This window comes from Ischnura elegans, chromosome 4, assembly GCF_921293095.1.
Source record: "Ischnura elegans chromosome 4, ioIscEleg1.1, whole genome shotgun sequence".
In the NCBI taxonomy this organism is placed as follows: domain Eukaryota; kingdom Metazoa; phylum Arthropoda; class Insecta; order Odonata; family Coenagrionidae; genus Ischnura; species Ischnura elegans.
Genome location: NC_060249.1, coordinates 79,864,821 through 79,888,403, shown reverse-complemented (window position 1 = coordinate 79,888,403; position 23,583 = coordinate 79,864,821). Strand labels below are relative to the sequence as shown.

General features: G+C 38.4%; 1 protein-coding gene and 1 non-coding gene across 3 annotated transcripts in view; one reads left to right on the top strand and one right to left on the bottom strand.

The window, feature by feature from the left end:
* The first annotated feature begins 330 nt into the window (after positions 1–330).
* The window catches only part of LOC124157694 (vacuolar protein sorting-associated protein 54), a 94,578-nt gene continuing 71,325 nt past the window's right edge, over positions 331–23,583 (top strand). The window contains exon 1 of one of the 2 annotated variants that reach the window (XM_046532640.1): positions 331–446. The gene's annotated coding sequence lies outside the window, so the exon portion shown is untranslated. The remainder of the gene's footprint in view (positions 447–23,583) is intronic. The other variant, XM_046532641.1, reaches the window with a different exon arrangement.
* Trnal-aag lies at positions 22,530–22,611 on the bottom strand. Its single transcript has one exon. It is a non-coding gene; the product is annotated as a tRNA-Leu (tRNA).

The window sequence follows — 23,583 nt, the reverse complement described above, 5'->3', positions numbered from 1 at the left end:
TTTATAGATGGTGTTATTTAAGATCTAAAGAAAATATTTAAATAAATGAAAGATCGTAGCACTTCTCCAAAACATTTTGTGGAGAAGTGCTACGATCTTTGATTTATTTAAACATGTATAACTTCCTCCAATTTTAAGCCTGAATCTGTTGAACTTATCCAAAGAAAAATAAACGTGCTAGAATAAAGAGGTTAGCTTTTAGGATGATTGGATGGGAAGCTGCGTCATCCCAATCCAAGGATTTTTGGTTAACTATTATTGATTTTTTTAGGTTGGAAAACGAGGGCGAAGTGAATTCAAAATTGAATTGAAGTTGTAGCAGCAGAAGTCTTCGTGACGCCTCAGACCGAGATGAAGGTGTTGCTGGTTGCATCATAGTGAGAGAAACTGGAGAAGCCTACCATCGCCATTTTCGTGCTCTCCCAGAGGCTCCGCTGCAAAACGCAGTAGGTTAAAGCCATTTTTGTAAACATTTCTAAATAATTCCTCATTATGATCTATTTGTGTTTATAAGACAATTTGTGTCACCAACGCTCGACGCCACATCTTTCAAATTACATTGAAGAATTTGTATTTGAGCACCAAAAGGTTCTAATGGCAATTTATGTTTATATGGTATAAATGTATGGATATTTTATCTAAAACTTAATGTTGTTTAAACAAGTAATAACGAAAGAAGTGCCGAAACCTCATAACCAATACATGATAAGTAAAGCGTTGATATCTCAGCTTCCGTTTTCTGATTTGGAAACGAATTGAAGTTCCAATTGAATTCAAAATACGCTAGTTGACTTAAAATAGCTGTGGAGTCGGCCATATCTGCTGGAAAAGTATTAAGTGAAGAATTTATTCATTGAATAATCCGCAGCTCTATTTATTCTAATTTTGATTTTTTTAATCGAAGAATATTCAATTAGAAAAATTATTTTCAAAACAATATTTGCAAAAATGCGGAAGAACATGCTTATTCTTGAATAGCGCTGCCGGAAGCGCAATTTCCTTAATAAAAGGCAGCGAGAAAATCAGGGCCACGTGAAACGCATAACTTCCACCCAATCGATCGTGCATGGCCTTATTATTTCGTGGCTTATTATTTTATTAACACTAATGCAATCATCTTGACATTTTTAGGGTATGTAGACTCTGTACAAAATTTACCTGTTTATCATTCTTTGAAACTTTATATTCGTGGAAATAGCGAGGAAAATTTTCAAGATGATTAAGTTTCGAATGAATTATTTGTCTGGATAAAAGACCAGTCAACCACAAATAATGTCTCAGTCGACGTATGAAATACTACACTCAGGTTCTCTATAATAATCAGTCGAGAAGAAATGTCATTAACTTGGATACAATTTACACCACTGTTGGTGGTCTACCCCATATACCTCACGTAATCATCTTTTCCTAACTACTGTGATATTTCGACCCTTGAGTCCTTAAGGTAATATTTAATTCTTCGTCAAGTCAAACTTAAATCAACAGTAGCGTTTTGGAAAACTTTTTTCGAAATGGTGACAGATATAAGAAATTCAACCTTGAGATAACTGGTCCAACTATTTCCCGAAAACTGAATAAATTTGCCGGGAAACGGAACATTTGTTTACAGTGGAAGAGGGAATGAGATACATTTTGGCTCAGAATAAATCACACCCCACGTGGAACATTAAGTTTCGAAAATATGCCGCGATTGCATATTTGTATCTTTATATTCTTTTATATTTTGAATCTTTTGGTGTAAAGTTTCTCATATCATCATAATCGATTGCTTCCTTTAACAGAATTTACTATTAGTATGTTATTTGGGGTTTGCGGCTAATCAATATGGAACTTCTCCATTGGATAATTTACGTAGCTTTTCACATTGCATATGCATATTTTATTAGTACCGACTGTGGGTTTAACATTTAATGCCGTAATCAATGTCTGGGAGCTGTCATTTTAAACTTCAATTCATTATGATCATTTTTGCAGCAATGAATAGGAGTTTGGAGAGCTATTAAGTAGAGCGATCGACAGATCGAAACGAGCCCCTAATTTTGATGCGATTGAAAAGTCTTAGAACTGCCACGAAAAAAAGTTTTGATGAAACTCATAAGTTAACTGGAGTATCGGGAACGTGAAAAGTCAGATATTCGATTATGTGAGAAAAGAAGACCTCGACAACAAAGGATGGAGATGAGGAAGTAACACACTTGCGTGCTTTATCTCAGTGTAGATATTGCTAAGCTATGCTAGTTGAAAATCAAGGATAGTCCTTGGTTCTATGCAATGTAAAGTAGCAGAAGCCTAAGCAATACAGTATCAATGTCATTCGGAATTTGCATGCGTTGCGAAGTTAATTTTAGCGGAAATGAATTTTAAGCTGGAAATACCAGTATTAGAAAGGAATTGAATAGAGTTAGTACGATCGGTCACTCATTTGTGATTAAATCAAACGCTCAGTTCTGAAAATAAAATGCATTAATGGCAAAAAATCAGGAGAAATAATTTCGTAAGTTGTCACTGAACGGCGGACAAAGATAATTGGGTAAAGGGAGATATTCGGTTGTCACGAACGTTTAGGAATAGAGACGCTTAACAGTTTAGGTATTCCTGTCGTCCCTATAGTAAGGTTGCTTTCCGTATTTTAGTAATCCAGAAATAATATCTGCCTCACGTTTATCCACATTTAACACTGTATGCTATTCGCAAAAAAAGCGGGGAAAGAATTTCTGGAAAATATATAAGAATAATGGAAATTGATACCCGTATATAATAGCCCGTACCTTATATTTTGCTCAAAACTCAAAAAGCCGTTACAACTCATATTTTAAAAAAGGATTGGATCAGATTCCTAAGTTTTTTTCAAATTAAGGGTACTGGAACTCTGATGAAAGACGAGTGGGAATAAATGCCTTTATGTGGGAATAAATGCCAATAAGGAAGTGGAATAAATCAACATGGAGGAGCCTCTGCTACCGGAAGTCAAAAATTTTCAGGTGAAGCCGCAGAGGCCGCAGGATGATGATCCATGAAAGGCCCTAGAATCACTTGAGGTGAACAAGGAAGAAATACAGAAATTTAAATATAGTACTTAAATGCGAACGAAAGATTGTTTTATTATAATTAAATATTCTAGGTTAATACAGGTTTATATGGATTATTTAGCAAATTACTCCGACAAGGACTTCTTGGACTACTCTTTTCAATTCACAATAGAGCCTACTTCCTTTCATTAATTCTAAAAACCCTAATCGCTTCCTCTTCCTCCTCCGCTTACCTTGCACTTACAGTCTTCCCGCTAGCCTTGATATCTTCCGTATTTCAAATAGACTGTTTATTTTTATCTATTTCGGAAACCGTCCATTTGAAGATTCATTCCAATTTACATCAACATCTACGTGATATTTTACGAGTCGTCACAATTGGCATTCGGCTCACAGTAGTCAGTTTAATAACTTAAAAGTTGTCTCAATGGTCCAACTGGAATTTGTTAATAAGCTGGAATTTGTTTGACATGTATGTTTTAGAGTGTAATATGCGAAAATAATTAAATATCTTCAACCCGGATGCCGTAAACCCTCATCTGAGAGAGCGCTCCTTCATTTGAGTATAATCGTAATTAAATAGCAATCGCTACCGCTTCAGAGGTAATTATTGGAAGAGTTGGCAAGCTCATTAAAATATTGTTTTAGCATGATTATATAATATATTTGTGGTATGTTTCGGCGTAATCTAATATTAGGCACCATTTGTTGAATGATTGGCTGAGGTAGTAGGGAAATACGTATAAGGCAATATCGTGTGATTTCCTATGCAGTTATGACAAATTTCGTTATGTAGATATATTTTAAGCCGTAATCATGAACTATTTTTGAGGACTCATCGATAGAGTGACGTTACCAATCTATATTATTTAAGGCTGCTAAGACTGCAAATTCTTTAACTGTCACGCTGACGCGAAGCCAGGAGCGAACACTCATTCAAAGATTGATCACTCCAAACGTTTTACGCGTCATGCAGTGATTACGTATCACAATCAGTTACGAATCGCATTAGGTTGTAATATCGTCATAAAAGCTTGATCTTTTAGAAAGGTCCATTTCAACTCTAATTATTGGAGTAAAGGGGCATTTGAAGCTCGGTCTTTAGCAAGTCATAAATATGGACCGCTTCGGTGCTATAATATTGCACTCATTCTCTCAGGGCCTTAACCAAAAGGTTAATTTGAATAATAAAGTGTAAAGCGCACCCCACACGCTAGGTTACAGGCTTGTGAACATCATAAATCCACGGTAAGTTGGCCAGTTCTTTTGTCTGAGTAACCTCGATGTCACACTTCGTGGATTTGACGAGAACCTGACCAAAGATTCACCTGGGGTTTGAGAATAGGACCTTAAGATGTTTAATCTGGCGCAATATTCCCTACAATAGGCTCCCACGCTCCCCCAAAGCTTTGGACGATAGTTAAATTACCATTTACAGACTCCTCTTGGAAATTACAGTTTAGTTCCACTATGATCGATATTTAAATACCACCTCTTAAAATATTAATCTCACAGCTTCATTGCTATTCATATATTTGCAACCTTTCCGTTGACTCTCATGTACGTTATTTACTATAGTACATAGAATTCTATAGATTTTTTATATTTCTCAATTATTTTTAAGGAGACTGATTGAATTAAATTGATTTAAGTTTAATTTCAATAAACTTGAGTATTAAGTAGATGTTAGTGTGTGTTAAGTTAGTTCCTAGATGTATCAATTGTACAAAATAGCCACGTTTTGATAGAGGTAGATGTATCATTAACAGCGTTTGCCTTTTTACATCAAATGTTGGCACAATATTTTCGAATTAATTTTCTTCCGAGCGTAAAAGTGTCCTCGTGGATAAATTGGGAACCAAGAAATTTTATGTATACTTCATTCAAGAGATGTGAGGGACTTGGACTTTGAATTACAACTGAGAAATGAATACATTCGTCCCGTCCTTAGCAAGCCCTCCACCCATGACCGTCTCCAGGCAATTATCAAACTGCTAGCCGTTTATCTCTTTCACACTTGAGTGTGCAGGCATATTTTTCAATGGGCTTTCCCACCGGATTGTACCTCTTGTTACATTTCTTTTAATCTATAAGGAGTGGCCGCATGTATCTCAGGAGCGAATCTCACTTATGAACGCTTAAATAAGATTTAAGACAATAGTAATGTAAACTCCTATAATGTGTCGTAAAATAAAGGATTAATATGAAAAATGCTGGCTTGATTATTTTGGAGGATAGTGCATCAAAAACTTATACCTATAGGTGATAACATTTCAACGAAGCATCAACAAAATTTATATTTTGGATAACCATGAGTTTATATCGTTTTGAGTTCAGTGCCTCTATCTGGACTGGACAGTATGGAGAGTCTTTGTGACTATTCCTTCCTTTGATTACAGTAGATGTATGAATTTCCTTTCTTAACTGACCTTTCATAACCAACGGTGACGTCAATTTTACAGATTTCATAAAAAAACGATATCAGCCGTTTTGAAAAAAATCACATACATATTCCCGTGTTTCTCAAGACGCTGCTCTGAGTGCACATTTTTTCTACTTTAGGAGAAGAAAGTATGTGAAGTACTGTTAGAATTATCTCAGTGTTATTCACAACGGCTGTTACGTAGAAAGTAGCCTATTTGACGGTATTAACAAGGGCATTGAAGTTTCATTCCTTCGTAAAATCGTGGAATATTTCTATGAAAATCGTAGCGTACTGAAACATAATACATTCCCTTGATAATACACTCCTTAGTTGGCATAAGTCATTGTAGAATCGAGGAAAGGGGAGGATTTTTTTTCGCAACGCCGACATACGTTAAAAATATCAAAACACGCGGAGTTCCCAAAGAAAACCTAACGACGAATATCATTGATTATTGGCCATACATTTTGACTATTGATTTGTTCTGTATTGCACTAATACTGTTGTATAAGATTTACAACATTTTTTTCGTTAGATCCTCAGGAGCTATGCGTACAGAGTGGTAATAATCTATCAAAAAAGTCAAGGCATAATAAATAAACGAAGTATTTACACCGATAGTTGTGCTAATAAACAATCATTTTATGAAATGATTTAAAAACATAGAGAAAGTCTTGAGAAAAATAATTATTTGCGTTGTTGGTGAATATTTCTAAATTATGCTCATGATAATGGCAATGAATGGAATTATCGGCAGAACTGATTAAATGAAAACTATACAGCTAAACGTGTACTAAAGTTTTTTGCCATTAAAAATGAATATTTTTTAATTAACTAAATTATATATTCAATTCTTAAATACAAGAGTCATGTGTTTATTAATATGGGACCATTATTATACTTTCTTTGGAATTGTATTAAGTTTTGAGACACTTCTTTTTCATGAGGATTGCCCTTGCCTATACTGGAAGCCACAAGTGTGCTCCGAATTCCTTCATATTTTAAGATGAAGCCATTTTGGTCGACCCTGGACTCAAAAAGAAAATCCCGAAATTCCCCATCTAATTCCTGACCGTCTCCACCCCACCACCCCTTTCCTACCCCCCTGGGATTTCCCATCCCCCACCCCCGTACGGGAAATTTTTTCTCCTCTCCTGCACCCTGAATACCTCTTCCCCCCCCCCCCCCCCACTAAAAAGCCTTATTCCCAGATCCAACCCCGCCGCCTCCCGCCGAATTCCCACCGACGGAGTTCCGGGGGCTATTTCCATCCCGGCCCGCTGCAGCCGAAGTCTATTTCGATCCGACCGCGCGCGCCACACCGCTGAGACATAGTCACGAGGAAGGGGGTTGCTGGGAGGGGAAGGGTTTGTAAGGGTTCCAGGTGGCCGCGGTGGTGAGGGGATGAGGTGGCATCCACTCCCCATCCCCTATCCCGATGGGGGATTCCCCAAGTGGGAGGGGAAGGGGGCCGCAGCCTCGCAAGGAGCCGTTGGCCATTTCCATATGTGGTCAGGGCGGCGGGACCCTTTGGAGGAGTGGGGGGGGAGCGAGGGAATTGTGGGGGAGAGTGGGGTGGGGGAGGGTGGACCGCCGCCCCTCCGACCTTTTGAGGAGGCGCTGCTGCTAGGGCGTTGGGGTGTGTGCACATCCCTTCGTGGTAAACAACGGGAATAGAGGGGGATGGAGCGCGTCGCGCAAGAGGCGGAATTCCCACGGTTATTTCGGGGCGAAAATATTTATAAAGAGCGCGGAGTAATAAAACACAAGTGTGCGGACATGTGGCGTACATCCGCTGCTCATATCACTCACTCTAAAGTGATAATTCACCAACAATACGGCCGAAATAGGAGGCCTCATTTGGGCAATACATGAAATTGAGAGTTTCTTTAAAATATTGAGTAATTATTCACATTATTTATTATATTGCTGAATAATATGATAAGTAAGAGAAATACTTCTTTATAAAAAATCATTATTTTAATCTTTTTATTATATTGTTTTTTCTGTGAAAAAACCGTGTTTTTAAAATCATGTGATGGGAAATGGTAAAATGGTAGCCAGTCATCTCCTATCTTTCCTGATGACAAAGAGTAATTTAAATCGATTTTTATTTTCTTGCTTTTGGCTTAGAAAATTCTACTAAATCCGTATTTAATGCTTTAAAAATGTACCTCTACGGCACACCCGCTAATTTAACTAATAAATAAACACGTTTGGGTTGGGTAGATTTTATATTATCGTATTTTTAAATTTGAAAATATGCTTCAATTCGCTTATCAGCAGATTTACGATTTCGATTATTTTTGTCATTATCCCTCCATGATTTCCTTATTAAATCTGGAGGCATTAGCCGGTGGGATGTGCAAAACCCTTCGCGATCAACAAGCAGAACATTTCCAACAATTTTGTGAAATTCATCCCTGGTAAGGTGTGTTTTTTTCTAATTTATATTATTCCTCTCAAATGAACTGTGACTCCTATAGAAATTTACTAACGCCCTGAGTTGGATAAAATTAATTGATAACAATAGCTATTAATTACCTTAAAAGTATTATATTTTGTTGTTTTCATTTGCCACCCAGTATTAAAATATTTATCAATAGAAAACGATATTTGTGAATTTTAAAGTTTACTTCGAGGAAAATGAATTTAATTATATCACTGTGTAATACTTACTCCATGATTTTATATAACAATTTAACACTCTTTGTATCACCACTACCGAATTATTAGGCAGTGAGTATCACCCACAATAGGATATTAGCAAAAAAGACGGAAAATACAAATGCAATACGGCAAAAAGTTTCAAAGATCTGTTAGATAAGCGAAAAATAAGGATTGAGATCCTGTAATTCAAAGGAATCCGTGAATATTTTCAGGCGGCAACTGTCTTTTCCCCCCAAAACTGGCAAAACTAACATGGAATATTTTATGTTCAAAGAAATTTTTTATTAATTGGCGATCCTTGGGATCGATTCATGGAACCGAATAATCATGGAAATTGCAACACTAACTTCTTTGTTCCGCAAAAATATCTTCATTTACGTCCGACGCTAAGCCTGACGATGAAGTGAGACTTTGAAACTCGGGATGCTTACGTTTTTTGCTTTCTTCAAATTCGGAGGGATCTTCATACGGCTGAGAAAATAAATCCTGATTTGGCCGGCACGAAACATCATTAGCAATTTGATATTTGCATGACATAATCGTATGAATAGAAGGTAATTATACAGTTCATTTCACGGTATTGAATTTAAATTTTATTCATCAATCGCCTCCACACGGACTCAGTAAAGAATTCAAAAACATTGTGAAAAGTTTGGCAGAAATTCATGGGAACCGTGACGAAATACATGCATACGAGAGAATTCCAACACATTAATACCGCGAATGCGACTGTGTACCTCTTCGAGAGTAAATCTCCTTTGGCTTTAGCTTTTGCGAATTGTCGTGCATCAAACCCTCCCCTCTCCGCTTCATCCCTTAGCCAATGCGTTCAAGCAACCCATCTTGGTCCGCCAATAGCTGCGCAGGGGTGGGCTGCGAGTGCGCGCATCCATCCATCGCCCACGCCTGAGCGATTGGGGGTGGATAAGAGCGGGAAAACTCTTGATGCCTCGCGCTCAGTATAGTGTATTGCCTCCCCCACGCTCCCCAGACCACTTCAAAGGGTTGTTCCCAATGTCGACTTAAATGGTAAGGCACGCGTGAGGAATGTTTTGGCGAGGTCTCTTTTTTTTTCTAACCGCCCGTCCAGGGAGGCTAAAAATAAAACAGCATTTTTTATAAGGGTTTGGATTTCTTTTATTCGATTCGACCGCGAATTATCTTAGGTTACCGGTCGTAAACTGTTTCGTTACCTTTCGGCATTGTTATGGTGAAAACTTATTCAATTTCTCTTTATAAATTTAATTTAATGTATTTATTATGAATGCTCCATTGGGCGTACCCAGCAAGGGGCAGGAGGGGGCAGATGCCCCCCTCCCTAGAAGCAAAAATCGCAAATGTCTTCAAGGAAAATAATATTTTTTCAAGCAAATAAAAACTAATTAAGTGATGTTACAGTTTCCTGAAAATGTTGGTTTCATTCACCTTTTCCATGCTTAAGTCCTACCTATAACTAGAGCAATCATGACCAGTTTTGATCCTAGGTACGCCCTTGGAATGCTCAATAACTTACTCGTGACGATTTTGAGAACAGTGCATAGATTCTCAAAATTACATCAGTAGAAGTAAGAAACCAATCCTTATTTCCAGTGTTTCTCTGATGACATATATTTCTATTTTATCGAAGGGACCACCTCGGAATACGAAGCTTGTCTTTTGCGGCTCTTCTTGTATTTTAAATTTTTTTTCATGACATATCTATCAGTATTTCATAAAAATTAGTAATCAAATAACTTTTAGAATGCGTAATAGGAATATGAAGGATTATGCTACCTTGAGTAAAATTTTAACGTACATATTAGCTAATCGTAATTGAAAATTCATCCAGGTTTAGCGACTACTTTTTAGCCTAAAATTTTCCTAAATATACCATTTTATCTAGTTGAAATATTTAAAGCATACAAGTGGTCGCCATTTTTACCTCTCTAAATCGGCTGGGCAGCTGTGGCATTTCTTTTTTTCACAGCTCTAGTCACAGTTCTTTCATCTGAGATCCCTCGCAAGGCTGAGTCCGAGAACTCAAGTGATTTGGCTTTTCAGAAGCGCGAAAAATGCGAGCCCACCGTCTATAGTACGTTGCGATGGGATTTTCCCCGGATCATACGAAAAAGAAGTTTTGGGAGAGCATAGGTTCTGCGAAATCCATTTTATTTTTTACTTTTGTCAATTGCGTTAGAGCTTGAAAGATGAAGATACCCTGTATTTTTTTCCATTTTTAGATCCATCGTTACTTCTCGAGGTATTCACGGCGAAAAGTCGACGCGCATCACCCTTTTGCTAAAAGTTTATGACGTCACGGACTCTTGCCTAAGGGCCTCACCGCTTTGCCGCTACTTATCGGCCTTGCGCATCCATCTCACGTGATTCGCTATCACTGTCACACTAATGAGCGATTCTTTTTGTCAAGGGTTGGGTCTTTCTGAGCGACTTGATACACCAGAGCTTTAATGACGTCACTGACTCATGAAAAGTGAGCGGTATTTTTTAAATTTTTTTTTAACTTATTAAGAGTTATGTAAAAATGGGTGAGAGAACAAGAATTTTTTTCGTTATAAATTATCTTTCCCTCGCATCCACCAAATTATCCAATTGCGACTTCAATTAATTTGCGGTTTCTGATAACCCAAAAATTAAAGAGCAGGTGAGAATTGGATTTGACGAAATAATTATAGTGTACATACTTAAAAGTTCACCAAATAGTTGTGTCCCCAGTTTCCAGCCCGAGAGAGAAATTTATACCAAGATCTCTCATATGTATCTAATATTCTGAAGGATTTAATTCTTTGAAGCATATATGAATTTTGCGACCACCAATAATACAATTCCTTTGAAGTTGCTGATTTTACACGGCAAACATAATATCTGGAGTATATCCATTATAGGATCATTCTCGAAGAATCAAATAATTGCTTTGAAGAACCTACAATTTTCGTTACCACCAGTAATGTAATTTTTCCTAAAGTAAATGGTCATGTAAACCTAATATAAAATCTGGAGTAAAAAAATTCAAGAATCAATCTTAAAGATAATATTTTTAACCACCCATCAATTTTTGAGCGCAAAAATAACCTTATTTTAATTTAAAAAATTAGTTAACACTATTTTCTAACATACTAATCCAATGATCTGTACTGTATTTTCTAACATACTAATCCAATGAGTTGTAATGACTTGCGGATCTTGAAATACCAGGTTCAAGTCCATATGGCCAAAAAATAATTATAGTGTGTGAATCAGAAATTTAATGACGTCACTAACTCATGAAAAGCCGCAACTTTGGCATTTTAAAATTATGAAAAACTGGGTGAATGAAGAGGACTTTTTTTCGTCATAACTTATATTTCTCCGAATCATGACATTAAATTGCTAATTCTGGCCTGAGTGAACAACCCCATTTCTACGCGTGCCCTTCCAGAGTCGTCTTTAAATCTTGACACATTGCCAGTAGCATGCTTCAGGATTAAAAACCATTATTCGCGGGGAAAAATCAGGGAAGTACTAACCACTGCGAACGCGAAGTAGGGAGTGAAGGCGGAGAAGGCAAACGCGGGTGACAAAGCGCGGGAGAATTCCAACGTGCTATATTAAGACCCCGGTGATTCTGCGCGGCTGGGTGGCAGACCTCCCTCCTCCCCTCCTAATGCCTATTACAAAACTTTCGGAAAGGCGCGCTCCCCGCCCAGGTTCAAAGGAATTACGCCGTCGTCGCCAGAGTGACTGTCCCTTTCCGTCCACCCCTGTTTACCCTATTCCGCGCTCTCTATTCCAACCCCTGCGAGACCTTTCGAGCAACAACGTTCCGTCGCGGAAAATCCCAATGAGATCCTCTCCACAATCATTTTTACTCGTATCTTTGTCACCCCTCGATGAGTGACCTGAGACTTTTATTTTTTTTAATACCCATTTTTTCAGCGCAGGAAAGCCATTTTATTGAAAAAATTATTGGCAGCGAATTAAATTAAACAGCGAATTTTTACTTACCGATTTTGATGCATTAACGAGGACAGGACGAAATCAGTCGCTTTCGAAAGAATTACCAGCACACTGCCGCATTAATATCGAGTTGACTCATGCTCATTCTCTATTTTAGTTTCTTAACAAGAGATTTTTTTCTGATATTCATCTTATGTTTAATCAACAGAGGTTCTCTTCCAAGGCTCACATCGACAGTCGACAAAACACGTAAGACTTAGCGACCAAGAGGGGTTTATTTTCCGACAGTGGCTTAGTAAGCACGATGTCTGTCTTCTTTGCCACAGCGTGAACTTGAGAAGTAAACAACTTCTTCTGTTAACCCAGTCTGAGATTTGTCTTGGAATAAGATGGCTTGGTAGCATACGTGACCGTTTCTCGGGAAATCCGAGTACGAATCCCAGAGACAAATAATTTTTAATGGCGAATTTCATCCCTGGTGTATAAAACTAATTAAATAGGTGAAATCAAGAACTACCTCCCTCCGCATCCAAGTGATAAAATGCTTATTCAAAATTGTTCAAATCTCATACTAATTTTTCCGTTTACGTATTAAGATGTTTTCTCACAAGACCGAGATAGAGATTAACGCTCTACAATCTCGCACTAAGTGCTCCGTATGGTTAATTTATCTCCAAATGTTTCTGTTGACCAGCCCTAAATCCCCTAAGCCGCTTTCCCTCACCTTACAACTTGTTTTGAACGGCCTATTTTCATCGTTAAGGGTTGAAAAAATACTGAGTCTCCTCCGCGCGGGGTGTTTTTCGAGCGGCGACCTCCAAGTGCTTGTCCGTGGGTTATATATATTGCTGGGACCCTGGTGCTTAATAGCTCCTCCAGTTAGTTTAGGCCTGCGGAATACGCAAATATTATGTCAACATTTTAGAGGTCATACTGCGCCGAAGTTTTTCTTTCATTCATTCATTCATCCTTTTGCTAACAGTAAGAAATACCCTCTCTCTTCAAGAAATATTGCTTCTCCGAATTTAATTTTCAATTCAAGCATATTTATTCAGTTATTTTAAGTTAACTTTTAGGAATACTTTTTATACGCTGAGAATAATTTTTTTCAGTTTCAATCACAAACCATGAATCACATTAAGCTTACTAGGGGATGCTCCTCCTTGTATTAATCACTTTAATTTTAATGGCATGATTTAATAAGTTATAAATGGAAGCATTGGGGCAGTTGTGTTATTCTAAGTGCTGCCCATCCTTCGAGCTTCCCAAAATTACCCTCCGTAGTTTTTGGCGTACTATTTCAGAAAAAATTGCGACTTAGATTCTAAAAACCCCCTTATCATATGCAAATAACTGTGCACTAGGTTCTAGCAGTCAAAGATTGCTATTTTAGTCAGTAAATAATGGCAAGCGAGGAGATGAGTTGGCACGGTTCGCATCGGATCAAAAAAGAAAAACAGATGGGATGCATAGTCATTTATTTTATTATTTTACTTTAATTCCTTTGTAAGTAGCTGTGTTGGCATCAGTTGGTCGCAGGGACGTTACTGTCTGCTTGTTGATTGGTATCAAATTATTGTAGGAGGCGGGCAGAAGGTATTGTTGCTTCGTTGAAGTGGAACAGGCGTATCAGAATTCGTGGGAGGAAAAGGCCAAAGAAGTGGGAATAGAAGAGAGGAAGGGAAAATATCGAAGAGGGTAGGAAACCTAAAGACTGAGTTCTGAGCATTTACCCGAATATTTTCCCTTGACCTTGGAGGGTATCGTAATCGCAGTTTTTTACGATTATATAAAAACTAGTGATGATTGATATTTTCAAATTGATAATTTGATGACGGAAAGGCTTGAATAAGTCATAGAATTGCTTCAAAGCACTGTCTCCCCTCAAAATATTCAAAATAGTACATGTCATATGTGAATGAGAGATACCCACCAGAAACTTCCAACTTGTTCAACCCGCATTACTTCATATCTTGTACATGTATCTGAGCTGTTGATCCATTTCGGGGTATAATTATGTAAAATTATTACCCATAAATACCTAAGTAAAACAAATTGTTACACTACAAGCATAGGCGGTTTTAGGGGAGGGGCAGGGGGCACGTGCCCCTCCCCTAAATCCGCCTTCCACCGCTCCCCCCAGACGCTTAAACAAAAGACAAGGTTTTTAATATGATAATATTATATATAGTTATAATTATGTTCGTTTTATTTTGTGTATTACGGAGCCTAAATTATTTTAATTCATATTAATATCCTACATATTTAAATAACGAGAATATTTCGTACAGTAACTGCTTTATGTTGTTTATAATCTCAAATATGAGAAGATTGTTTGCCTGTCAGACCTTTGTGCACCCCGCCTCCACAGAAAAAAATCCTGGATCCGCCAGGGACTACAATACTACTATGGAACGAATAAATAAATTGGTAGCATAAATATTGCGGCAATAAAAATTTCAAATTTTTTCATAGCAGTTTTGAGAATTTTCTCCGAGCGAAGTTGCAAACGAATCATTTTAGCACAAGGAGACGCTGTTGATGGATTTACGGGATTCTGAAGTAATTACACTCCTCATGCAAAAACAATTTAACGGTGTTACGTGATTGACATAAGGAAGCACAACTATGCTCTCATATCCTTTTACTTAGTTTCAAATGGATTTCTTTCTGGAAAATTTGTATCTCAAAGGGAAAATTATGCGCTGACTGGTTCATTTCTCCGTCACTGGGGCCACAGCGGTGCGGTTGACAGTATCACTGGCGTAGTTTCCTGGGATGTATCCGCTGGGACACACAAACAAACCGCATCATCCTCACTCACCGCAAAAATCTCCTTTGACGACGGAGTGAATCGAGATGCCACGTCACACTGAAAAAAAGCCCTTATTTTTAGAGCGAAAAATTTGGTTTGCAACAGAGTGACGCATTATGCGCTGTCTCGCGGCCTTATTTCGGATTCAGAGCGCAGAAACACGTGTGGACAAGACATTTCAAAGGTGAGAACAAAGGGATTCCCTTTTCCTCAGTCAAAGTCACTGACTTTAAAATATTTCCTGCTGCCATTGTTTTCCAACGCTGGGTAAACCTCTCTTAGTGTTGGAGTGAATTACCGTCTTAATGTCTCATTTTGTCACGATTAATTTAAATAAATACAGTATTTTTGGAAATAAACGGGGAGGTAGTATGAGCAATCTGATTTTTTTATTATTATCCATTAATGGATGTCATCCAATTAAATATCAATAAATAAATAAATCAAATAGACACGTCTAGCAAAATCGCTCATGACATATGACTATCGAAGACATGTTTGAAGGAGAAGTAAGCTATTCAAAAAGCATTAAAAATCTCGGGAGTAATTGGAAGAAGCAATTTTTTTCAGTGTTTGACTTAACATCGTATTTGATGAAATGAGATCCAATTGAATCTCAGGTTATGCTCGTTAGTTTTGAAAACAAAAAGTGTAAAGCTGAAACGGATAGACTATTGAAATCGGATTTGGGTGTAAGCTCGTTCGCCGTTGGTAACTACGAAACTTTTCGCACAGTACATGGTGACGTGCTCATAAGCGCGATTTGGAATGATTGGCGAGTACTGCGCACGCTATGAAAATGAACCCGTCATTCCTTTGAAGAAAAGATACTCCACCGCAAAGGGTTTTGCTCTTCTATTAACATGCAATATATAATATATTAATATGCAATATATCCCAACGGAGTATATTTATTGTGCAGGGATGTGCGCTGTTAGATGGGCAATGTTGCAAGCATTGAAATTATTTGAAACGACGGGTCGCGACTTTCCCAGTATCAAAGCCGCATTATATCTTTCTTAAAAAACCCTCTGCTGGCTTAAAGAATGCTATTTTACTTTAAATCACGGGCGTGTAAGATCGCATGTTTTCTTTAAGTTTTGCACCTGGTATCTTTATTGTTCTGATATCACAGAAGAGGAATTTTGTTAAATCATTTCCTGGTGTAAATGACCCTAAGTTTCGAAGATCTGAGCGTACTCCTCGGTAGCAAATGTTTATATCGTGCTGAAAAAATATGATTTTGTAAGCGAAGGTAATGCAGCGTTCATTTTCCTATTTTCAATTTCGCCGGATCCCTTTCCTTGGCTAATCCAAACTTCCTCCCCGTCTCAGTATAGGAACAGTAAGCGAAGATTGGGAGAGGGATTTTGGACTTGGAGACAGTCGCATCCAGATGTTTCCTAAGGCCGTTTTACACGGTACACGGAATTGCGCAGTCTGACGTACGTGTAAAGGCGCAATCAAAATTGCTTCGTGTAAAGCGGTGAATTGCTAGAACACATGCGAGAATGCGTGGATGCGAGACGGCAAAATAGCCCCTGTTCTAATTTCGTTCATGCATTCGCGCAATTCCACGCCATTTAAGAAATTAATGCAGCTCTAACCTGCGCAATTCCGTGTAAAACGGCCTCTAGAAGCCAAGGGGAACAAGTGCAATTTTTATAATTTTGGAGATACGTGCAGATAATCGTTGGTGGGATACACAATACTGATGTGGCAAAGGGATAAAAGTGAATCACTAATAAGTATATTTATATAGATTCAGTGATTAACTAATATCACTTTACCTCAACAATATTCTGTACTCCATCTACATCGGCGGGTTTATGGGGGGGGGGGTCATGGGGTCTAGTTCTCCCCCCCGCCACTAAGATGCTTAAAAGAATAGAAAATATTTTTATTACGGCTATGATTACATTAGTTTTATTTTGTGCCTCTATCCTTTAATTTAATATTGATAACTTTCATATCAAAATAAAGAGAATAATTTCTACAAATGGAACGAAACCCCTAGGGCGGGCTCGCGAGGATACACTCCCGGGGCAGGGTCTGTAAGCGCGAGCTTTTCACCTCTGCACCCAGAAGGGGGAGGACAGGAAGGAGAAAGGAAGTAGGAGCCGTCGCGATTGAATATTTTCTACAGTAATTATTGTATTTTGTTTTTAATCTCAAATATGAGAAGACCTGTCAGACCCTTGCCTCCCCCCCAGAAAAAAAATCCTGGATCCGCCCCTGCCCATCAATCATTAATTGCACTTAGTCCCAAAATAATAAAAATTACACTTGTACCTTCTTCTTCTAAGGTCCTGAAATAGGGCTGGAAAAACCATGGTTCTACGATAAAAAAATAATTGAGCATACTTTTTGTCCACCTATTTTTCGCTTACCGCCTACCATGCACCGGCGGCGTAGCACCCGCTCCTCAGCTCGATCGCGATGCAATTGAGCGGAGCCACGCGTGGCGTGATTCACTGGCCGTACCGAAAAATAGTCGTGCCGTCCAGCAACCCTTTCTGGGTGCCGGCCCGCGGGGGCGCTTTTAATAGGATAACGAGGCGAATCGGCCGTGCACGGTGGCCGCAGATGGCGCTCCGTTAATAGGGCTGCGGATCTCTGGCGTGCGGCAGATGTTTCAAAACCCCTTTTTCGCCAGATCGCTTTCCTTTGACAATCAAGACTTCCTCGCCGTCTCGGCAAGGGAACAGCAATGGGAGATGGGGAGGGGGATTTGGCCTTGGAGACAGTCGCATCCAGATGCTTTCGTGGGATTGATGGGTGCATGCAGGGAGGGAGCTAGGGAATCCTTATTTGGTCCTCTGAACCTTCAAAGGCGATTCACGCTGCGCAATCCCGCTCCGAGCTTTCGCTCCGTGACACTTTAGGGCTTATTCCAAGAGCCGTCTTATTCAGGTGCATAGCTAATTCAATTACAATGATTGTGCGCTGCTAGTCAATTGATAGCATTCACTTAGTCATCTTGGAAAGCTATTCAAGAAAAGTACATATTGGTCACATCAAATATAACCGGAATAAAAGAGTCATGAAAAGTCTTAAAAGAGTCTCTTAGTACAAAAAGAAGAATCTTGTTACAGCTGACAATACAAGCATAGAAGTTAGGAAACAATTCATCACATGCTACATGTGGAGTATGTTTCTCTATGGAAGCAAGGCTTGGACGTTGAAAGCAGCAGAGAAGTCAAGAGTGGAAGCATTCGAAATGTGGTGCTACCAAAGAATGATGAAGATAAAATGGATTGGCCATGTAAGTGACGAGGAAGTGCTAAGAGTGGGAGAAAAGAGAAGCCTCCTAAAAACCTAAGCAGAAGACGGGATAAGTAAGTTGGCCGCATTATGAGGCATTATGGCTTGTTGGAAACAATCGCAGGAGGACATGTGGATGGGAAGAAGGGTAAGGGACGGCCCCAAATGAGTTGCATAGGACAGATTATAAAGGATGTAAAAGAGAAGAAATACTTCACTGTGAAAAGGCTAGCGGATTGGAGAGCGGAATGAAGAGCTGCGTCCAATCAATCTTAGGATGGCTGACTATTGATGATGATGAAAAGGGGGCTTTTGTAAGTGTTGGAATTGATGTCACATTAGGGAGGGGGGACCAGGCCCGGCAAAATTTTCAAAATGCCCCTAGGAAATTTATCTTAACCCGTAGAATTCTTTAATAATAATTAAAATATTCACGCTTTCAAAACTGACACCAAATCTTTTCCCGAAAAGTCGCGTTTTCGCATCGGCAAAGATTAAAATTAAACATAACGTACAGCACGACAAATAGTTATCGATATGTCACACCGGAAAAAAAGCTTCAAACAATAATTATAAAGTAGTGTTTCGCTGGGTGGGATGGGAAAACATGCAAAGGATTGAAATAAGTGACCTGTATGCGGGAAACTGTGCACAAATGAATGAGACATGTTGTAGCATATAAATTAAAGAGCATTTGCTAAAATGCTGGTTGATATTCTTATGCATTTCCTAAAGTTCTCCATTGATAATATGCGTGCAAGTGAAAAAAACCTCATTCATAACATGTAATTACACGTAAATATGGTGGTATTCCTTTCCGCACCCCCTGAATACGCTTTTAGGTATGCCTATGGATAAAATAGACCGAAACTAACTCCATTTTTTCATGATACTGGAAAACATCTTTGGTGGAACAATTGCTAAGAAATTCCTCTTGAGTTTTCCACGTGGCTAATTCTTCCATACTGACCAGTGTTGCAATATACGACTCGTATATCATCCTTGGAAAATCTTGTCATATAAATATTTTATTTGAGCATTTTGACATTATAAGACAATTTTCGATGGCTAATTGATGAATTCTGAGCTATTTCCGTCCCCAGTTGATTAAGATGAGCTTATGTACAGCTACTTTTTAATGATTAGGTTTCTGTAGAGCGGTTCATATTAACTTAAAATTTCCTCAGTTTTCATACCTACTAATATTCACCATAGCCACCACCTTGCAAAAACTTTGAATTTTTGTCGAACTGCTGATTTTATACTGAAGATAAAATAATTCCAAAGAGACATACCCTTTAGGAGAACGGTTGCGATTGAAAGTTCTTCGGATTCTTAGGGTTCAACGGATTTTTTTTGACACCGCAACTCCATATATAGCATAACACTAATTATAATACAAACTGCCATAAATTGTTGTTATAAAAATAATTAAGATTTATTTTGGTATTTGGTAGTTGAGCGGACTGTCGATCAAGTCTTAAGGCCGTTTTACACGGTACACGGAATTGCGCAGGTTAGAGCTGCATTAATTTCTAAAATGGCGTGGAATTGCGCGAATGCATGAACGAAATTAGAACAGGGGCTATTTTGCCGTCTCACATCCACGCATTCTCGCATGTGTTCTAGCAATTTACCGCTTTACACGACGCAATTTTGATTGCGCCTTCACACGTACGTCAGACTGCGCAATTCCGTGTACCGTGTAAAACGGCCTTTATTTGCAATTGATTTTGAATGAGTATTTTTTTCGTGCCATACGTCTGAAGGTTTGTGCCCACAGATGCACGCCCAAACATGCTGTGCCCACAGATACACGTCGTCAAATTCCGTTTATAAAGATTCCATCAAATATACATTAAATAATATGTGAGGTATCGATTCTCCTGGGTGAAGATTGTTAGAGAAGATTTTTCAAAAGATTATTGGTTATTTTTATTACGTTCCATCCTTCTACTGGGCTGTGAAAGATTCTTAGAATGGGCGGGGGAGTTATGAATTTGCCTATTGTAGTGCTTGCGCACTTACGCGATTTTTCCGGATTTTATTTTATGAGCGAAGGATCATTATATTGCAAAATTTCCTTTTCAAAACCACTAGGCGTCATTTCTCCGAAATCCTTTCAAAGTCATTGGATTCATGGGTGGTGCGGTCACGGATCTACTGGAGTGCCCGCCTGTCAATTATATATGGTATCATTACGTTGTGGTCGTAATTCTGTTAACTCTTTCTACGAAGCGAGGATTTTGAGGCGTGGGATGTAATCGATAGCACCCATCAGGTATCTCATAAAAGCTTTTGAGGAGAGTGGCGAGATGAGTTATTTCAGGATTTTCCTTGAACATTTTGCTTCCTCCCACTCTGAAATTCTTCTACTTACCAGCTAACACGCTGGAAAATTTCGCTTAAAAGGTATCGCTACTCACTGGAGATGATCTCCGGGATTTATAGTTTCCCTAGAAGGATTACAGATTTTTCTTTCAACACGTCAGTTTTCTTCATGCCTCATAAGACATAACACCAAAGAAGACTTTCTGAAGCAGATGGCATTGATGATGAGCAATATGAAATTTATCCCGGTCCACTGACGTTGCTTGGCGATCAATTTATGAATGTGATCGACTATATTTATTTAAATTCAGCGAAAATGGAACATATGAGATACCGGTTAGTATTAAAAAGCCAGAGGCGTATATGAGAACAGATAAGGGCAATTAATATTACCAATTTTGTAGTTTTACTTACTCCATGAAGTCTTTACTTTGAAATAAAAGTAAAGTCAACGGGGTTTTTTGTTTCTTGAAAAAGTTAAATTTGTGACGTGGAAGTAAAAGATGTGATAGCTCCGTTACTTTGCTATCAATAACATCCATTTTACACTGCATGCCCCAGATTACACAGCAGGTGCTTTTCCTGATTTCGGTCATCCATTTTTGAACCCACGATATCACACACTTAAAATCAATCACACACTTCATGTCAATCACATTACCTGTTCTATTAAAAATTAATTGTTTGGATATGAACTAATAACAAGAAGTTCTTAAATTCGTATATAAGTTTGTGGACGAAAAACACTATTCGAAACGGAAGAAATTTTGAATGCAATAATGCATATTGAAATAAGAGGAGGAAGTTCCATCCTAATTGAGGACACGGTGGCTATTCCGGTGGGGTAAGTATTTCGTTATTCTCGTTCTATTTCCTTGTGCCGTAAAATTTGCAAGCGGGAAACATTCGCGCCAAATCAGTGCACATTGAGTAAGGACGAGCTGCGTTAAAAGCGCGAGACTGGGGAGTATGGACGAGTCACGAGCTAAATTAAGTTCCCGAGGTTCTAAATCAAGAAAATTCCCTTACGACCTTAAAATCGGAGCAGTGTTTTCCCATCGCTTGTTGCGTGTAATCGAAGGAACCATTTATACACCGCGGTTTCTCAAAGCAGCTCCGAACGAAGGCTAAAATTTCCGGAATGGAAGAAGTTACGCACGAGTCCGTTTTTCTTAAAAAAACATTAAACCATTTTGACAACTAATAACAACCACGCGTGTGTTTGAAATATCCGTGTATTCAAATAAATTTGAAATATCTGTGTATATATTCAAATAATTAGTGCATTAATTCCTTGCGAACGTTCCGACGGCTACTATCTCATTTCTAGACCTGGGAATTTATTTATTAAAGTGGGAAAAAGTCAATCATATACTACTTGAAAATTAATTTTGTGTTATAAGTTGTTCACGAGGAATTATTTTAGCCTTTTATTGACCTACCCTCAAGTTAATGAAAGGCATCACAATTCGACTTAGCGCTCCAGAAATACATTCACTAAATATCCTTTAGAAAAGTACTTTTTTCTTCCCGTATACCATACAAGGTAGGTTAGCTTCATTAAAATTGAAATTTATGGGCACGAGTCGGGAGAATTGTAGTCTGCGTCAGAGTTATTTCCTTACTTTTACACTGTTTGTGACCGTAAAACCATAAAATAGTCATGTTTTTTCCAGATTAGAAGTTTTTTCTGAATATGCATTGAAAAGTTGTTTGTATTCCAGTATTCAACTGTTTAGTTCAACAGTGGAGAGTCGATGTTTTCAATGTCATCATTTGCCGTGGAGGCGTTCATCAGAAAATTCAATAGAGGGCGAGAGAATGTTGCCATTTATCCACTTGTCTTTCGGTACAATTTCAAATGTTAAATCAACGGCTCACCTTATTGGCGACGAGCGACGAGATTGTTTTTTTTTCTGCGGCAATCTTTCGCTTCGTGACAAATGACCTAAACGGCGGAAAAAAGGGGAAAAAACAGTGGGAGTAGGACAAAAAAGTAACTCAATGATAATTATATCGGTTAGTAATAATATTGCATTGTGCGTAAGGGGGATAAAAAGTGTGGCAGCGGTGGGATTCGAACCCACGCCTCCGAAGAGACTGGTGCCTTAAACCAGCGCCTTAGACCGCTCGGCCACGCTACCAGTTGATTTCGAGGGGCGACACCGTGGAAGTCCTTCGACTATCGATTCAGCTGAAGAAAGTTGATGTTTATTTTAAATTCAGGGATAATATTTTGCCCGCTATCGTTTATGCAGGCCATATATGTCAATCATAGATGGCTGGATACTTGCTGTGATGTAGTGGGACTTCATTTGAATCTCGAGATATTTATGAGTGTAGGGCTCATTTTTTGACGGCATTGACTGGCCGTAGCCTACGTTATATACAGAGGGCCTGAATGCGGTCTTCTACGTCTATAGAGGTGGAGTAAGCTCCATGTACTCATCGGTTACATATTTTTATTTTAATGGATTAATGCTGCAGTCGGGTAATCTTGCTATTTACAGAAATATTTTTATCTTCAACCAATTGGATGATATTTAAGCTCTCGGTCTCCTGGATCCATAAAGTCGTCACTGGGGGTCGTACCGTGTATGGACGTTAAAATACATGGACCATGGATAAACTAAAGTTACATCGGTGGATTTTACTCTCAACCTTTTCCTCGATTAATGAAGTCATGAACTTATTCATGATAACATATATATAATTATATATTTTGTGAAAACTTGAGGGTGACTCCCGTAAAGTTATCACTGTGGATAGTCCCGGTATTCTTTTTATAAAATATATAATAATATATGTTCACGGCCAAAGTATTTATTAGTCCTCCACTGTGAGCTATGGACTTTTACACATTTTTTTTACTGTCGGTTAAAAATAAACGCCCTACTTCTTCCGTTTTTCAACCATCGCCTACTTTTAGAAATAATCTAAGCGAAAAATCGATGGCCTAAACCTTATCGTAGATTATTTGATGACATGACAATCTGAATCCTAACATTTCATCGCCTCCCCGCCACCACAGAAGTAACGAAAAAAATAATGTTTTAGGGGCTCGCGTGATGCATTGACTTCGTTCAACCATAACTTGGAAACAAGAAATTTCATCA